The 19,710-nt window shown below is 34.9% G+C and overlaps 1 protein-coding gene across 5 annotated transcripts in view; it reads left to right on the forward strand.

Annotated features, from left to right (window-relative positions):
* Nucleotides 1-19,710, forward strand: part of shroom2a (shroom family member 2a) — a 63,317-nt gene that overhangs the window by 1,648 nt on the left and 41,959 nt on the right. Inside the window, exon 1 of one of the 5 annotated variants that reach the window (XM_051112025.1) lies at nt 2,131-2,219. The exons of the other annotated variants lie outside the window; for them this stretch is intronic. The gene's annotated coding sequence lies outside the window, so the exon portion shown is untranslated. Of the gene's footprint in view, nt 1-2,130; nt 2,220-19,710 lie in introns of those variants that run through there. 5 annotated transcript variants of the gene reach the window in all.

Below are 19,710 nucleotides of genomic sequence, written 5' to 3' on the forward strand. Positions count from 1 at the left end.
TTAAGTTACTTAATACAGAAAAAAACTGTTTTGATCTTGTTGCCGTGTAGGCATCAGAATATTTAGGTTATCTTTGTGTGTCATCAGCTGATGTTTAAAGCTGTCTTGTTTGTTGACAGAACTGAAGTTTATGTCATGAGATGTACTTCACAGAAATATTTTTAAAAAGAGGTGTTTCAAGTAAAGAGAGTACAGTTGTTTGTTTGAACAAGTATTTTAAGCATAACTTTATACTGTGGCTTAACCTATGCAAATAGATTTAGACATATCTCATCTGATTTGCTAATATTTAAAACAAAAGTCCATTGCAGTGGCTTAATTTAGTAGCTTTCAACCTTTTTAGACCAAATACCACAGCTGAGAAAATCAGGCCATCCGGTATCACCTAGTCGTTAGCTTTAAAAAGTCATAGAAAGTATTCGTGACTAATATAGCTTTAATATTTTAAGGGCAGAACAGGATAGAATGACTACATTAGTAACTTTTCCCACCCTGTACACTGACATAAGAATGTGAGTTATGCATCAATCTTATGACTACATGCACCAAACTGCACATTGTGATTATAAACACTAGAAATACTAGAAATGATATCACTTTAATTAATTTAATTTCATTTAAATTAAGTAGTTTATCGCATATATATATATATATATATATATATATATATATATATATATATATATATATATATATATATATATATATATATATATTTATTTTTTTTTTTAATATAATATATTTGTTTACTAAATTTCATGTGTACACCGCCAGTCAAAAGTTTTTGAACAGTGGGATTTTTAATGTTTTTTTAAAGAAGTATCATTTATTTGATACAAAGTACAGCAACAACAGTAATTTTTTTTTAAAAGTTTTACTATTTAAAATAACTGATTTCTATTTTAATACATTTTAAAATGTTATTTATTCTTGTAATTTCAAAGCTGAATTTTTAGCATCTTTCAAAAAAAGCTGAGTAGAATTTTGTCAGGTTTCTTTGATGAATGGAAAGTTCAGAACAAGAGCATTTATCTGAAATAGAAATCTTTTGTAACATTATTAATGTCTTTATCATCACTTTTGATCAATTTAAAGCGTCCTTGCTAAATAAAAGTATTAATTTCTATATTTTCTTCCCCCACCCATAAAAAGAATTATACTGACTTTAAGCTTTTAAATGGTATAGTGTATAATGTTAGAAAAAAGCTTTTTATTTTAGATAAATGCTGATCTTTGGATCTTTCTATTCATCAAAGAATCATGAAAAAACATACTCAACTGTTTTAAATATTGATAATAATAATAATAACACTAACAATTGTTTCTTGAACAGCAAGTCAGCATATTAGAATGATTTCTGAAGGATCATGTGACACTGAAGACTGAAGTAATGATGCTGAAAATGTAGCTTTGATCACAGGAATAAATTACATTTTAAAATATATTCAGGTAGAAAGCAGTTATTTTAAATAGTAAAAATATTTCACAATATTACTGCTTTTGCTGTGTTTTGGATCAAATAAATACAGGCTTGGTGAGCAGAAGAGAATTCTTTAAAAAATATTTAAAAATTACTGTTCAAAAACTTTTGACTGGTAGTACCATCTGATTTTTATAGGTCTATATAATTATAATCTATATTTTTTTAGAACCTTTACCTTTATAGTTGTGTATACACTACCGATCAAATATCTAGAGTCTATACTTACTTATGCTTACATAACTGCATTTTATTGTTAAAAAATACAGTAAAAATGCAATATTGTGAAATACTATTACAACTGAAAACAGTGGTTGTTTTATGTCACTTTTGATTAATCTTAATCGCTAAATAAAAGAATCCATTTCTTTCAAAAATAAAAACGTTACTGACCATATATAGATTGCATATAGATCATTGAATATATTTGTTACAGATTTCTACATTGTTTGTGATTTCTTGAAAGAGTGTCTATTGTCCAACAACAACTGGCAAATTTTAGAATTTTTAGTATTTTGTAGTTTAAATGTTTCATATGTTTATTAGGCTATAGCTGTGGAAATGGCACTTTGGTCTCTAGCAGTGTAGTTTTTCAGCAACTCATTTTGAACAGTGACCGAAACTTTTTTTGTGTGCTTTTCTGGTTACTTATCAACTTTGAAGGACCTTGCAGATAAATTTGGAAGGAATACTCATCGCTCTTACTTTCAGCATAAGATGCCTAATATTCTAAGTGCATGTAAGTCTTTCTCTTTTAGCAAATTTTAGCTTAAAATTTAGTTATAGAGAATGTTAAATAAGGCATAACGTGACCGTCTCTAAAACTCTGGTGGCCACCTCTACATACACTGTAGTTTTGAGCTGCATGTGACTTTCAGAAATAAATTCCTGCCGTTGCTGAGGTCTTTAAGGAGCTAAAATTGTTAAGTTAGGTCATTTCATGGAAGCCTTTGATTTGGTAGAAGTTTCTCAGGACAAAGACTGAGTGTGGTTTTTCACATCTTTGGATGTTTATTCACCAAGAACCATTTCTGTGAGTCTTGCAGACCCCGTCACACTTCAGGAATTGGTAAGAGCGGTTAATAATGTACTTTTTACCCCCCTCGTTGATGCTCTTAAAGTCACTTGTTGCTCCTACTGGATCATATGATGGCAAATCCTGCTATAAAATAACCTTTGCACCTGTTTTTCGAGATTTAGGCTTAACTGTGTCTTTGTTTTGATCAAGGTTTCTTTACCTTGATTCAGGACTGACTATAGTTACTTTGTTTTTGTTCCTACCTTGTTTGCTGTACTTTATTAGGTCAGTTTGTCAGTGCTGTTTCTCTTGTTCATTATACATTTATGTTTTCAAAAAATGTTTAATTTCCCCTTATGCTACTTGAGTACAAAATAAGTAAGACAGATAGATTGATTGATTTATTGATTGATTGTTTGGTTCTCATGGGAAAATTCAACATAGCACCCAATATCCCTGCAGATACCTGAGCTTGCTGTATGTTCCTTGCTCAAGGGTGCAGAGCTGAAATAACTTTTTTCAGGAACGTATTTGTTCAAGTCACTGCTATGTAAGATTTAGGGTTCATTAGCAGCTCAAGCTTTTTATCAGAGGTGTAGTACATTTCCTTTCATAATAATCCATTATTCTGCTGATGAAGGAGACCTAATGTCTAAAGATGTGAAGGACTGAAACCAGAACCTTCATACTTGGCAAAACACCCCATCTGTATTAATTTATTTTCTAGGTAAAAGGTTTCCACAGCTTGTGTGCAGTTGTCTCTCATCATATTGTGAATCCATTGTTATTCTTGACGCACTGGTGTTTTTGTCTCAACCTGCTGTTCTGGTACAAGTGCCATAGACAAAACAATTGAATGACCTTTATCGAGTATGACCAAAAATGTGTTCCAACTGTGTGCCGATTGGGTGCGGAGTACTTCAATTTTTCCTAAATATAAGATCTATGAAAACTACACAAAAAAGGCCAGTTGTAAACATGTACAGCATCTCAATTCACATACTTATGCTATGTGGTAGAGGTAGGTACTCCCACTCTTGATGAAAAAGTACAGACTTATGTAGTAAGTCAACACTTGCATTGGGACATTATATGGTCTTCATATAACAGAAACTGTACTGTTTGTGTTAGCTTTTTAAACTTTTTTTTCAGTGGATTGTCTCAATACATTTCTCTGAGATTCCTGAGGCAAACTGGCAGTGCCAGGAACAGCACAGGAATGTTGAAGCTTTGCTTGATTATCCAAATGTACTGAATTATCTTTGACAGCCCGAAGCCAGTTGGACTTGCATGATACAGCATCTGGGATAAATTTAGATTGGATTAAAGGAACCTGGGCAAGTTCACTTTGCCTTTGACGTCTTGTAAATGAAGGACGAAAACCTTCTGTGGTCTCACTAAATTCTTAAAATAATTGACACAAAGTGAGGTCATTCTAACATGTTTTGCAACAGGCTATCTGTTTATATGTGTGTATTTCAGTAATTTTTGGAATAGGCATTTTCACTGGAAGAAATGTGGCCTGTTGCTCATTGGAATTGCGAGATTTGTCTTCTTCTCCAAAATGAATCACAATTTTGAGGACCTAAACATGCTGGAAAACTCATGAGACTTTGCACACAAGCCAAAAGTGGTGAAAATTTCCATCTGATATGGGTTTCAGAAGTGGGTGTGGCAAAGTGGCTCAATAGCGCCACCTATAACATTTCAACGAAGTGCCCCTCGAGCTATGTTTTACATTCATGTGCGATCCCCCAGTACAAAGTCCAAAACCCAACAGGAAGTCTGTTATCTTGTATTTTCTCTGCAAGTTTTGTGGCGTTTTTGCCATTTTCAAGAGATTTAAACAGATCAACACCAAATTTGGTCAGTGTAATCTTAAGCCCTTTGTGACGTTAAATTGTGAAAATCTTGAGTTTTCGTTGAAGGGCGTGTCCGTGGCGGCCTGACAAACTTCGATGTTTTGCCATGAAAAAGGAAGTTGTCATAACTTAAGCATACAATGTCCAATCTGCAACAACAGTCACATGTTTGATAAGAGTCCGGTCCTGAACACATTCCATTGACCATATTCAGTTATAGCCATAGCGCCACCTGCTGGCAACAGGAAGTGGCATATTTGACGCTCTAACGTACTCCTCATAGAGTTTTATTGACAACAACATTATATTTGGTCAGTCTACTTTAAAGGCCTTTGCGATGTTAAATTACGACGTTTTCGTTCAATTTTCGTGCACTTCCAGAACAAAAATTTACAGATAATGTACTCACCCCTTAGTCATCCAAGATATTCATGTCTTTCTTTCTTCAGTTGTAAAGAAATTCCTACATCGTTTCACTAGATAAGACCCTTTTTATCTAGTGAAACGATGTAGGACGATTTTGAAGTTGGAGGAGAAAATCAGCCAGGAGTTTTTAGACATACCCTAACTGTCATGACTGGAAAAAACCAGTTCACACAGAGCTAGACAAGATGGGCGTTGGAGGTTAAAAAGTATATAAATTGTAATTAAAACAAAAACAAAAACAAAGAAACACTCGTTTCGCTAAATAAGACCCTTCTTCCTCAGCTGGGATCTTTTAGAGCCCTATGAAGCTGCATTTAAACTGCATTTTGGAAGTTCAAATTTGGGGGCACCATAGAAGTCCATTACACGAGACATCCTGAAATGTTTTCCTCAAAAAACAGTTTCATTACGACCGAAGAAAGAAATACATGAACATCTTGGATGACAAGGGGGTGAGTACATTATCTGTTTGTTCTAGAGGTGAACTAGTCCATTAAAGGGTGTGTCCCTTTCTTTTCCTTTTTTTTTTTTTTTTTTTAAATCTGTTTATTAAACTCTTACAGTAACAACAGGATACAAATACAAGAAAATAGTGAAAAATATTATTCCCAACCCACCCTTAAACCAAAACAAACTAAAACCCAAAAAAGAACTTTGTTTCCATAGCAGTGTCTAGCCAGTAATGTTAGGAAAGCAAAAGCATTTGCAGTATATCCGGGTAGGCCAGTGACATTTGGGGAGAGTCCAAACAGTGCCACCAGAGGACAAGGCACAATCTGTTTCTTTGACACTATGGAGAAGCAATTAAAAATTGATAGCCAGAAAGATGTTATATATGGGCAAGACCAAAACATATGTATTAAATCAGCCGGGGCCTGATGACAATGATCACATAGGGGATCAATACCCTGTTTGATTTTTGCCAGCCTCAGGTTTGTCCAATAAACTCAATGAATAAATTTTAACTGAATGAGGCTGTGTTGTGCACAGACAGAAGAAGTATGGACACAGGACAAGATCTGATTCCAAGTCTTGTCTTCAAATGTAAGGCAAAGATCTGATTCCCATTGCTGTTTAATAAAGGAGAGAGAGGAGGTGGTGATGGAGGAGATCAGTCTGTATAAAGTGGAGAATGCACCCCTTTTGTCTAGGGCTACTTTAAGAATATGATCTATTTGGGACTTGGGTGGGCAATTCGGAAAATGGGAAAACTATTATCAATATAGATGTCATTAACAATTGAAATCTGCGCCCTTTGCCAAGCATTAAATGCTTTGACGTTAAGTGAAGGGGGAAACACAGGGTTACAATTAATAGGTAAAACCACCGGCAAACGCTGAAGACCAAAATGATTACGGAATTGGAACCAGATTCGTAATGTTTGCTAATGTAATGTTTGGCAGTAATAGGGCCGCACAGTAGTGCAACAGGGGAAGCTGGGCAGCAGTAACCCTCTCTTAAATACTAACTCAAGCCGGTACCCAATCACAGAGCCCAAAATGACTTTGAAACCAAAACAATATAGTGTGTATGTTTGCTGCCCAGTAGTAAAATAAAAAATTAGGAAGGGCAAGCCCACCCTCAAGCTTTGGTTTGTAAAGTATTTCCCTATGAATTCTGGCTGGTCCTGTGTTCCAAATATACGGTGAAATGTGTTGATTAAGAGTTTTAAAAAAGGATTTAGGTATGAAAATAGGAAGGGGAATGGCTGACCAACAAAGAAAATCTTTTTGCACCCTTTGAAAAAGTGCAGTGAAGTTGGCCTTGAAAAGATATAAGCATTTACATGGAATTATTATTCCTAAATATTTAAAACTATGAAGAGCAACTTTAAATACTGAGGCACTTTTTGGTAAATCAGAAATTGGGAAATTTATTGGATATAACTCACTTTTGTTAATATTCAACTTATAGCCAGAGAATTTACTAAAGGAGTTTATAATTCTCAACTTCAGGTAAAGAAACAGCTGGATTTGAAATATAAAGCAACATGTCTTAAGCATATAATGAAATTCTGTGAACAGTCTCTGCTCTCTTAATTCCCTGTATAGCCTGCTCAGTGCGAATGGCAGTCGGCAAGGTTCTGTAATCAATGCAAAAAGCAAAGGCGAAAGTGGGCAATCTTGCCTTGTACCACGTTTTAAGGGAAAATTTGAGGAGAATATTCCATTGGCATGGACCGCGTATACAGGAAGGGAATATAAACGTTTAATCCAGGATATGAACGTGTTGCCAAATCCGAACTTCCCCAGCACGAAAAGGCTCTGATTCATAAAGCAAAGAGTAATAGTCCCTAAAATGCGTGGTAATACTAACCGGATCCATAATCAAATTACCATCAGAAGACCTGATCTGTGAAATAAAATTTTGGACTTTTCCTTCCAATTGAAGTGCAAGAAGTTTACATGGCTTGTCACCATGTTCAAAAAATGTATGTTTAGATTTTGAACTGAGCCTGATAAGTTGATAACATATTAAAGTAAGTTTGAAGTTTGAGTCTCTTTTTGTAAATTCCTGGATCCGAAAAAGTTGCATAAGTCGAATAAATCTGAAGAATTTCAAGAGATAACTCCTCTAGTTTCTTTCTTCGTTGTTTATTTACACCGGCTGAGTACGAAATAATCTGACCCTGAGCATATGCTTTCAAAGCTTCCCAAATTAAGGAAGGAAAAGTTTCAGGGATAGTGTTTATCTCTAAAAAAAAATATCTAATTGCTCTTTTAATGAATCACAAAACTTCTTATCAGAGAGAATAAGGAAATTAAATCTCCAGCATCCGGAACTAAACATCCTATCTTGGAACAGAAGAGATAGTGTAAGTGGGGTGTGATCGGATATTACAGGACTGCTGTTTGAACAGGATTTCACTCTAGGTAGCAGTTTCTTATCTAAGAAGTAATCAATACGTGAATAGTTATGTTGGACATGGGAGAAGAAAGGATATTGTTGTGCTGTGGGGTTGTAAAACCGCCATACATCGGCTTGACCACAGGTATTTAAAAGCAACTGAAGTGCAGTTGCGGTTTTAGAGGGTTGGGTGGGTTTGATGGATGAGCAGTCAAGAGAAGGATTCAGATAACAATTAAAATGGCCTCCCATAATAAGATCATGTGAATTTAAATCAGGAAGTAAAGAGAATATTTTCTGGATAAAGTTTACATCATCATAATTTTTCATAATTTGGCATGTGTATGTTGGCCAGGGTCACTGTTAACCCATATAATAGGCTGGAGACAAAAACATATCTACCGCAAGAGTCAGCTAAAATTTAAGGAGGAGAAAACTAAATGCACTTGTTGATTAATTGCCACACCTCTAGACTTGCTCAAAAATGTATAATGAAATAATTGTCCAGTACATTTCTTGCAAATTCTGACTTGATCTGTGTATTTTAAGTGGGTCTCCTGCAAAAAGTCAATATGAGTATTTAAATGTTCTAAATGAGACAATAGCTTGCTGCGTTTAAGCAGACTGTTTAAACCCTTGACGTTCCAGCTAATAAAATTAACACTGGAACCTCCCGACTGAACACTGCACATGTTAGTGATCATTGGTTACAACAGCGGAAAGAAATGTTGAGACAAAATGAAATGACTTTCTTCTGTCTTGACATGTCTGAGAATAATTGAAGAGGAAAAAAAATAATTAAAAAAACAGATATCGATAAGTCGAACAACCCTTACCCATTTTCATACAACACAAACACCTACTCTCTGCCGAACATGCGAAGAGAGCTCCATAACAAATTGTAAACACGTCAAAATTAGAGGTAGACCGATATTGGATTTTACCGATACCGATAACTAGGTTGGACCACACTGGCCGATACCGATGATTCGGCTAATAGTTTTTAAAATGGATACTGAACGGAAAATAAATAGCGCTCTGCTATTTAAAAAAAAAAAAAAAAACAGTAGCCTACTGAACCATACTTTGTAAATGAATAAAACTATTAACATTAATTATATATTGATTATTACAGTTAGTTCATTGTTCATTAATGTTAACAAAAGCAACTAAAATATTTAAAATATATCAGTAAATGTTGAAACCACAGTATTGAAATTGCATACATATGGATATTGTGTAATTTCACAATTTAACTGCTTCTATTCTAGAACATTTGTGGTTATCTAATCAAAATACAAAAATATGTTAGTCACACAATGGGCAAAAGTGCAGCGCCACGTCTAAAAGAACTCGCAGCTATCCGGTATCACACACACTGGATGCGTCGCGTTCAATTCAAGCGGCGGTCTACAAGACTTTATTTGATCACCAAACTGGCAAAAGTATAGTGCTGTCCTTTCTCCACTAATGCAGCATCTAGTCAACAAATTCATCGCTTAGTAATGACATGAAAACATGTACTACAGTGTACTGTACATATCGTTTCATTGTCGATGTTTTAAATTCCCCTTTGAAGTGTCCCGCTCTGTGCAGTGTGCAGTGTCATGTGTCTTGTTTCCACTGCAAATATCTTGCTGGGCTGACTGGGTTTAATCACCGTGGCAAGGGAGAAGTCTTCATGGATAGAGCATCCTGAATTTGACACCAGCGTTGTGTAGGTCAGCCTTGACAGACTTAAACTGGTCTCACTGTTTCTTAAGCTCCGCCGAGAAATTTGGAAATATCAAAATCCTGGATTCATTGTAGTGCATCACTCCGTGCTTGTGTGACACGTAGAATATCTTCTCTGGTTCGGAAGCGAAGGAAGCAGACGATCATGGGTCGTGGGGGTGTGCCAGGTCGTGGTTTGGGTGTGAGGGACTGGTGTGCACGCTCAATCTCCGGCGTCTGAGTTAGTTTATCCCTGAAAATTTTCACGAAGAATGAAGCCATAAAGTTAGAGGGCTTGGACGTTTCAGCATTCTCTGGGATACCCAGTATACAGAGATTATTTAGCCTAGAACGGTTTTCCAAATCATCCACCTTGATCTTTACCTCCTCATTATCCCTTTCCAGGGATGGACATTTGTGCTTTAAAATGTCAACCCCTTCATTCACACTGTTCATCGAAGTTTCAATGTCTTTAATTTTGGAGCTATGACTGGAAATAGTGGCTAAACGTAGAGGCCTGAATTTCTGCGAGAAACTCAGATCTTAATGAAGCAGTTTCCCCACGAATCGTTGTGGTAAGCATCTATTTTAAAAGAGCTGGAGTCAGACTCGAGGCCTCGGCGGACATGATAATGCAGTCGTTGACTTCGTCAGGAGCTGGGGAAACGCATCTAGATCTCGGCATGGTAGCGACAAGGTCAAGCTTTAGCTAGCATTTAAAGTTTGTTAGCGTTTCAGGCGCTGTCTTAAGATATTAAGAATATGTAACGTTCCCATTAAATACTGAAATGAGATTAAATTTGCGGAGCTGCTCCCCGGGCACACCTCACTCCTTCAGTTGCATACCGGAAGTCGTCCCTTTCTAATTTAGAAAAGTTATCCAAAAGTAATCAAACGTAATCAGTTACATTACTTTAATAAAGTAACTGAAATAGTTACATTACTTATTACATTTTAAATAGGGTAACTTGTAATCTGTAACCTGTTACATTTCCAAAGTAACCTTCTCAACACTGGCCGTTAGTTTTTACCTTACTTGTCTATATGTTAGGTGAAAGAGGGCTCCAGGAAGCAGCTTTATTTAAACAGAGTGTTTCTGCAGAAAAATGGAACAAATTAAAATTCCACTCATTCTTCTCATGCCGTTTATTTGCCAGAGGACTTCATCGCATTTATTTTAAACCCTCTGTTTCAATAAACTCTAATAATCCTGTTTTACACTGCATGCATGCAGTGTTGCTGCCTGCTGCATGCTGCCTGTGTTTGTTTTTCATTTTATGCATTCTTTCAACACACAGAGACCCTAAATTGCAGCCATTTAATGAGCGCTGGTAAACCTATTTGTTAACAACAGGATTTGTCAGTCGACTGTCATGCCCCGACCCGTTCAGAGCAAATTTGGTGAGGACAACCCTTCACCCACATACTGAAAGCCATCAGAGAAGTCTGTTAATGACAGGTTTTTTTTACGATAATTACTTTACTTGAGGAGTGGCGGGAACCAGTAAAATTTAGACCAGCTTTCATTAGTATCTGTTCCAGAAGAGCTTGATTTTTAACTCTACAGTGCATGTCTGTTCATGTTCAGAGTAAGAAGTATCAGGAAAGAGTATTTAACCTCACTTTGCATGTTTTGAAGTATTTCAAGACCTTTGCTCTTATCTTTTCGGAGCGCTTGCTCAATGCAAATACACACATGCGCACGCATCTATTGTTTAGACTGCACCAAACCCGCTGAAGGCTGCTGTGAAAATAATGCTGTTTGTTTAAAGAAACACCGTTTTTGCGAGCTGTCCTTAGATATGGAGACAACAATCATTTGTGGTCTAAAGAGAACATTGTACAACAGTTATTGCCAGATTTTAGAAGCAGCTTTAGATTTGGAAGTGTTTTTTTTTGTAGGCATTAAAAAATTCTTGAAGCCTTGAACTGAGCATTTAATCATTAACTTCATATTTGAAGTTTATTGCAATTTATTCTGACATATGTGAATATGAGTAGTTTGAGGTTGCAGGAAGACTTCATGGTGATATTAACAGTAATTTATGGGAGTCACTGCTGAGTTCTTTTGCTTTGATTTCCTGTTTACAAAGTAATAGCAACTTCTCTGATTGGTGGATCTCTTGATAGCAATTGTGGGTAGTGTAGTTCTTCACAGAGAATTAAATTTAAAAAAAATCACACTGTTCTGTGTAATTTATAGAAAAATATTCATTTTGAGATTTGTTAAAGATTACAATGATAATTTGGTGCTTTGAATGATTAACTTTAATGTAAGCATTAGATGATGACAAAGGTAGTCTTATAAAAAAGGGGAAATGGTCATGCACAATTAAACAGTTATATATCCAATATCAGACAGTATATTCAATATAAACAATATAAATAAATTGCGAAATAAATGGGAATGAGATATTGTTCATCCCCACTATATGGGCCATTCTACAGAATTGGTCCAAAGTCATAGTTGGAAACGTCTTGAAAAAAGTGTCTTTTTCCAATACAGTTTTTGCAAATTGTGTAATATTCAAGGTAGACAATTCTAGTAATTGTGCAGTTAATTGTCATATTTCAAAAAGTTTTGGAATATTTGTCCTCTCCCCAAATTTGTCACTACTGAAACACAGTAATACTTAATTTAATAAGAAGGGTTATTTTGACCCAATTAAGATTTTGCTTACATCTACATTGTAAATATATATTTTTGCTATTTTTCAAAAAAAAAAAAAAAAAATCAGAGGTGAGTCAATAACGATTACGTTTTTAACAATATTTCAAATTTGTTGCATTTTGAATCCAATTTTTCTTTGTAAAAGGCAAAAAAAATCATACTGATTTTAAAGTTAAAGTTTCATTAGCTTGAACATTGAACCAAAAACTATCAAAACATCTTAGTTGATAATTCAGTATACTTTATTTTTTAAAAAAAATCCCATGTTTCACTAGTGTCTGCACATTTTTGGTAGCGACAGTAATGTTTTGGTAGTGACCATACTAAACTCATATACTAAAACACTACTAAAACATACTAAAATACAAAAAAATTGCATAACTGAGCTAAAATTTTGTTTATTTCAGCTAAATAAAAGATTATGTGTTCCCTTTTGTCACTATCGAAACAATGATGACACGTTTCGTTCGTGACTGGTTCGGTAGTGACAATGTTATGGGATAACACCGAAAAAAACAAAGATGTCTCTACCAAAACACCACCAAATGTTTTGCTTGTGGCTGTTTCGGTAGTGACAATATTAGATACTTTCAAACCAAGCTCAAAGATGCTAATCAGCACATGGTTATCTACCACAGTTCTGAACAGTGGTACACACATAAAAGCTAAATGTTATGGAATAACTCCTAAATACGTGTGCTTAATTGCAGAATAAGGTACATACATACATACATATATATATATATATATATGTGTGTATATATATATATATATATATATATATATATATATAAAGCTTACTGATATTTGAAATATTATTGTGGTTTTCAATAGATAATAGAAGAATCTTAGTAGACATCTAAGATTTGAATACTTAAATGTCTTTTAAATGTGTTTTAGGTTGTGGGACTGCAGTTTGCACCAATTTTTATTTATTTATTTATTTATTTTTTATATACAAGGGTTGTCTATTTCCCAGAAACGTACTTAGTAACACTTTATAGAAGTCTGGATGTAGGCCTCGATATATGGAATGTAATTGCAGAAAACTTTCTTTTCTATTATTTTTTTGAAATCCTTTATTTTGTTGCCTGGAGGGGCAGGAATTTAGATGCATTCCTGATGCTAAGCCACAAGGACCTCATGCTCTTTTGTTTGTGCTAGGATACAATGTTCATTCAGAAGAGCTTAATCTTTACAGTTCAACACTTCTGTTGTAGCTGGAGTCGACTTAGATTCTTTAGTGTATGATCAAGTTCAGCTGAAACACAAAAAAGAACCCTTAGTCATATTATTGTTCTGTGCAGACAGTCCTGTTATAGCTCCCGGTGTGTATTATATGTACTCTCATTGTCAAAAATTGACAATGGCACCATTGTGGAGAGGTGATGTCTCTTGGAAGAGCATTTGTACTTTGAGCATTGTGTGTGAGAATTGAGTATTGTGTGTGTGTTTGTGTGTGCGTATTGAGCACAGCAGGATAGGCTGTAAAGTAGCTGTAAACTCAATGCTCTGTCAGCGTAGAGCACAGGACACCAGTCAGCAGAACTCCCGCATTCTTCTGTGCCACATCCTTCCCTCACTCCAGCCCACGCTCCAGACCCCACGCCGAGACTGCAAGGTCATGGAACTTATTTCAAGTTTTTGAAAAATTCCTTAGAAATACCACCTGGTTGTTGGAGCTGTAGTGTAGTGCCGTTACAATGGTATTTAAATAGTATTCCAAATTGATACTATGATTATGATACATTTTGAAAGATGGTATATATGGTATTGCTTTAACCTAATACCATGGAGTAGGCCTAGACAATAAATTTGTTTAAAATATTTATAGGAAAAAAATGTATCCACAACTTTGATAAAGTATTAGTTCACTTCCAGATGAAAAATTCTCTGATAATTTACTCACCCAATGTCATCCAAAATGTTTATTTCTTTCTTCACTTGAAAAGAAATGAAGGTTTTTGAGGGAAATGTTGCAGGATTTTTCTCCATATAGTGGACTTCAAGTCAAGTCAAGTCAAGTCAAGTCACCTTTATTTATATACCGCCTTTAACAATACAGAATTGTGACAAGGCGGCTGTACAGTATTAAATAGGAAACAGTACATCAACAATGCCAAAGGCAACACTTCAATGGGGATCAGCTGTTTAAAGGTCCAAAATGCAGTTTCAATGCAGCTTCAAAGGGCTCTACAAAATTCTTCTACGGGGAATAAGGGTCTTGTCTAGGGAAACGATTGATAATTGATAAAAAAAAAAAAAAGTATAAACTTTGTATATATGTATAGCTCTTTTAAACTGCATTGAAACTGCAATTTAAACCCCTGCTGTCTCACTATATGAAGACACATTTGTCTTCACAATTACTCACCAAAATAAAAGTTTGGTTTAACTTGAAGAAATTGTGACAACTATATACTGTTGTGTCGTGTTGTTTTATAATGTATACAGTATATAAATACTGTTTGTGCAGCACCTTATTTGACATTAATTAGAAACTGTGTTGTAAATTAGTTGTTATATATTTGTTTACATTTTATTCTTGAGGACTAACAAACATGCGGAATGCATTTCCTTACCCAATAATGGTGTGAAATTATTATTGTGATAAATATCAATATTAAATGATACGTTCAAAAATATATATATTGTGATAATATTTTTGGCTCTATCACCCATCCCTACCATGGAGTTGCATCAATTCCATGGCGATTCATTTCCATTGATGAATGAATAAGTTTGTCCCTTTTTTTGAAATTCAGGTGAATTGACCTGAATTGCTAATTCTGTGTTTACTAAAATGACTTTTCGAATGCACAGCCAGAGAATCACCGATTTATACCCCAATTTTTTTGGATTTGTACTGTGGTAATACCATGATATTCTTTGACAAACCTTGAAGTGCCATGTACACTACCAGTCAAAAGTTTTTGGACAGTAAAATTTTTAATGTTTTTTAAAGATGACTCTGCTCACCAAGCCTGAATTTATTTGATCCAAAATACAGTAAAAGCAGTAATATTGTGAAATATTTTTACTATTTAAAGCAACTGTTTTCTATATGAATATATTTTAAAATGTAATTTATTCCTGTGATCAAAGCTAAATTTTCAGCATCTTTACTCCAGTCTTCAGTGTCACATGATCCTTCAGAAATTATTATTATTATCAATATTTAAAACAGTTGAGTGCATTTTTTTTCAGGATTCTTTGAATAGAAAGATCCAAAAGCTTTAACATTATACAGTATACCAAGCTTGGAGTCAGTTTATTTATTTATTTATTTATTTATTTATTTATTTATTTTTTAATTTAACAAGGATCCTTTAAATTGATCAAAAGTGACGATAAAAACATTTATAATGTTACAAAAGATTTCTATTTCAGATAAATGCTGTTCTTCTGAAAAATTCTACTCAGCTGTTTTCAACATAATAATAAATGTTTTATGAGCAGCAAATCAAAATATTAGAGTGATTTCTGAAGGATCGTGTAATTGGAGCAATGATGCTAAAATTTCAGCTTGAAATCACAGGAATAAATTACATTTTAAAATATATTCAAATAGAAAACTTTTATTTTAAAATAGTAAAAATATTTCAGAATTTTACTGCTTTTGCTGTACTTTGGATTAAATAAAAACATCTTAAAAAAAAAAAAAAAAAAAAAACATTAAAAATCTTACTGTCCAAAAACTTTTGACTGGTAGTATAAATGGCACATGAATTTGGTAGTCAGTGTTGTAGTACTTGAAACCGTCCTTAAGCCTGAGTCCAAGTCCGTATTTTCATTGTCATGGTCCTGTCATGAACTTCAGAACATTTGGACTTGATATTGACTTAGACTGTGTGGATGTGTTTGAGGTCACGCATATGCATGATACAGAGAAGAAAATATCTGTCTTTCTTCACTCTCACCTCTCCCTTTGCTTTGCATTACCATTAAACGACACCCCCACCCTCGTCCCCGATGCTCCGACAATGTTTGCTTTGCTTGTGTGGGTCTGATACCTCTCTAGTGAACATTTCCATTGTTCTAAGTCATTTATTCTCTCAGTATGGTGCGGAATGCCAGAGGGGGGCACCCACTGGCGTGCCTGTTTAACATTAACATTTGAGGTTATTCTAAGTGCTTCTTATTTCAGCATGCTTAAAGTTTTCCTTTTTTATAAACTCTGAGGGGGGGCTCTCGAGTCCGGATGTCACAAAGTCCTGGTGCTGTTAAAAAAATAAATGCAGGGAAGACCGCATACAACAAAGGAATAACTAAAATAGCCACATTTGTGCATTCTTGACCGAGCACGTATACAGAGTAAGATGGTTTATTATAGGGGCGATTGGTGCTTAAATCCTACCACAGCTGGTGATGAAGCAAGCCAGAATAATCACTCAAGGTTTGTCATCCAAGTTGACCTTCTAAAAATGTTACGTTACTAATAGCAGCGTATTATGATAAAAGTACATGCCTGTGTATGAATATTATCTCCCCACAGAGGATCATGTTTGTTGAGTAATAGACATACCTGCAAAGTAAATAATGAACAGTCGTGATCAACTTTGGGGTAAAGGCTCAAACAGCAGATAACCGACTTACTGGAAGATAGAGCAGCATTACATATCATGTCAGGAATTTACTTTAGTTTAGACCAAACCCCCTATTTGGCTGCATGTTCCCTGAAATCTGCACTTTATGACAGAATATTTATGATTAACTCGCTTCTAGCTCGGCTCTGGGGGTAAAGTGTTGATGTGGAAAGCTTATGACTTGCCCCCCTGTGCTGATTTAGAAAGGTGAACATGCCTTTCTCATTTGGTCATTTCAGGGTAGAACACAACAAATAATGTATTTGGCATTGGACTGATTGCAGTTGTTTAAGACTCTGCTCACACTTGTTTTTCAAATCGGATCTTTAGGACTGCTTGTCCAAACTGTCGTTTGCACATGATAAAATCAGATCTGCTTCATACAGTCAATATCCAGTATGTGTACACTGCTTACCATAGTAAAGTCTAGGAGAGGTGTGCAATGTTGTTTTAATGATGTGTGATGTCACTCACATTGCAAAAACCAAACAAAACACGCCTTGAGTGTCCACGCATTGACAGCAGAATGCAGTTAGAATGCCAGTGAAAATAGTTCGAAAGAGCCATTGCAACACAGAGCTGTGTTTTGTTACTAAATGAATTGGCGTTTTTGAACAAATCATTTGAGTGAATGATTCAATAACCCATTCATAAAGAGCCACTGAATTAGATGTTTTGAACTAATTAAATCGTAAACAATAACTCTAAAAAAATGCTGGGTTAAAAACAACCATTTCTGGGTTATTTGGCAACCCAGCTCTGGGTAAAAATTGTTTATATACAGTATTTTTATTCAATGTCAAGTCAGTCTTTTACAATCAATCATAAAACATTCAGTAAAGGTTTTAGGACATGACAGGTGTAGCAAGAGCAGCCAATGGGAATCTGTAGGAAGAAAACTGCTATCAGTAGGCTGTTCCAGTGCATTAAATGACTTCTATTCATGACCATGTTTGAAAAGTTACATCAAAAACAGCTTTACCTTGTGCTAACTTGTCTGTCAGACATTAAAGTTTCAACCTGTCAAACGCATAGCGTGACCACATCTGCAACAATGGCGCACTAGATAAATAGCGCTTGTATTGTAGTCATTGGAGTGCATGGAAACTTTGTTACATGTTACTGCAAAGTCGCGTCGTGTGTCAGCCTTGGTTGCGCATTCATTTGGCAGGAGGTGAAACATCCATGATGGTGCCGGAGTGTTGTTCGCTTTGAGTAGATCCGGTGAATGCTGTGTTTGTAGATGCTTGCGTTCCAAGCAGACATTAGCTTTGAGATGTGAGACTACAAATGGTTTTCTATTTATACAGTGATAATTTGAAGGGAATACAATGTAATACAAACCTTAATTTCATTCAGGAAGTTTTCCATCAGTCTGCCCAACATTTGTTTACACTGATCCAGCACTGGGTAGGTATGTGTGGGGGGGTTCATCATTTGTATTGACGGTAAAAACTACCCAGCACCTGGGTACAGTTTTTTAAAAAATTACCCAATAAACTGAACCCAGCATTTAGGTGTAAAAAAAAAAAAAAAAAGAATAACCCAGCTTTTTTTTAGAGTGCAGAAAAACTACCCAGCGCCTGGATAAAAATTTGAAAAACAACCCAATAAAATCACCCAACAGGCTGAACCCAGCATTTGGGATTAAAAAAAAATAACCCAGTACTTTTTAGAGTGATATGAAAAGCTTCAGAAAGTCCACAAAAGGCCAGCACAAAAACACACTCAGCAAAATTTAGTATCCCAGTTCCCCCTAAAAAATATTGTTTTTTTGGTCAATATCACACATTCTGTCTAGAGTAAGGAAAAAACCAAAAGTTGGACCTTCATCTCTGCTCTTGTCTATCGTGACGATGTGCAGTGATACTGAAAACATAAGCTTTGTTGTATTTTTGCAGTGTTGCATTTTTGTGTTTTGCATATTTTCATATACTGTGTATTTGCATATTCTGCCATATACAACTTGAAACAGGATGCTTCATTCATAATTCACTACACAATGGATGCATTATAGTTTTTAGTAGGGATGCAAAGTATCGGAATCAGACAATAAAGGCTTAAAATGAAAAAAAATCATGCCGATATGCCTTACCGACTACCTGAATAGCTCACATGTTCTCAGTGTGTGCTAGTGATGAGATCACGTCAGCACTGGTCATTCTTGAAGCAAACTTTTTCCTGAATGATGATTAGATTCACTGTTTTGGATTGGCGAAAGTTAATTTGAGAAAGTTACTGGTGCATGCAGTAACAACACTACTTTTTAAAGCTCTTTTTCTTTAGACCATCTATATGTTAAATCCACAAATAAAATTTTAAGGTTTCATCTGCATCTGTTTAGGAAGAATGTTTTGTTTTTTTTTAAGTGCTGCACGATATGTATCTTGTCAGTAAGATTGGTTCTGTAATCAGTAGTAAATCTCCATCACATCACAGCAGCGTTTACTACACAGTAGCTCTATCTGAAAGCACACATGTGATGAAGATTTACAACTGATTACAGAACGGCTACTGACAAGATGCGCATTGGATATCACATGCGATTTTTCGTGTAATTTTGTTTTTTATAGTTATTTTCAAATCTTTCAATGTGCTCCTATTAAAAACATGAGCTTTAATATCTATGAACTTTAATAATGTTTATTAGTTCTAACAAATTGGTTTACTAACTAACCAAAGTTAAAAATAATTTGTTAATAATTTCCTCACAGTAGACACTTGGTGTTGTTTAAAAACAAAAGAAAATATGTATCGCATTGGCTATTGACCAAAATGATTTGAAAAATATCGGCATATCTGCAAAAATCAAAATTGTATTTCCTTAGTTTTTAGTGAAAAAAGTGAGCAAAAATGTGACCATTTACACTGCTTAATCAGATTTTAAATAAAAAAATCAATTGATTTAGACTGAATGTGTAAAAATCTGATTTCCTTTTTCCATTTTTTGCTGTTCACAATATAAACAACTAAACTGAATTAAAGGAGAACTCCACTTCCAGAACAACAATTTACAAATAATTTACTCACCCCCTTGTCATCCAAGATGTTCATGTCTTTCTGTCTTCAGTCGTAAAGAAATTATGGTTTGTGAGAAAAGCATTTCA

Source organism: Labeo rohita, chromosome 6 (genome assembly GCF_022985175.1).
Source record: "Labeo rohita strain BAU-BD-2019 chromosome 6, IGBB_LRoh.1.0, whole genome shotgun sequence".
Taxonomy (NCBI): Eukaryota; Metazoa; Chordata; class Actinopteri; order Cypriniformes; family Cyprinidae; genus Labeo; species Labeo rohita.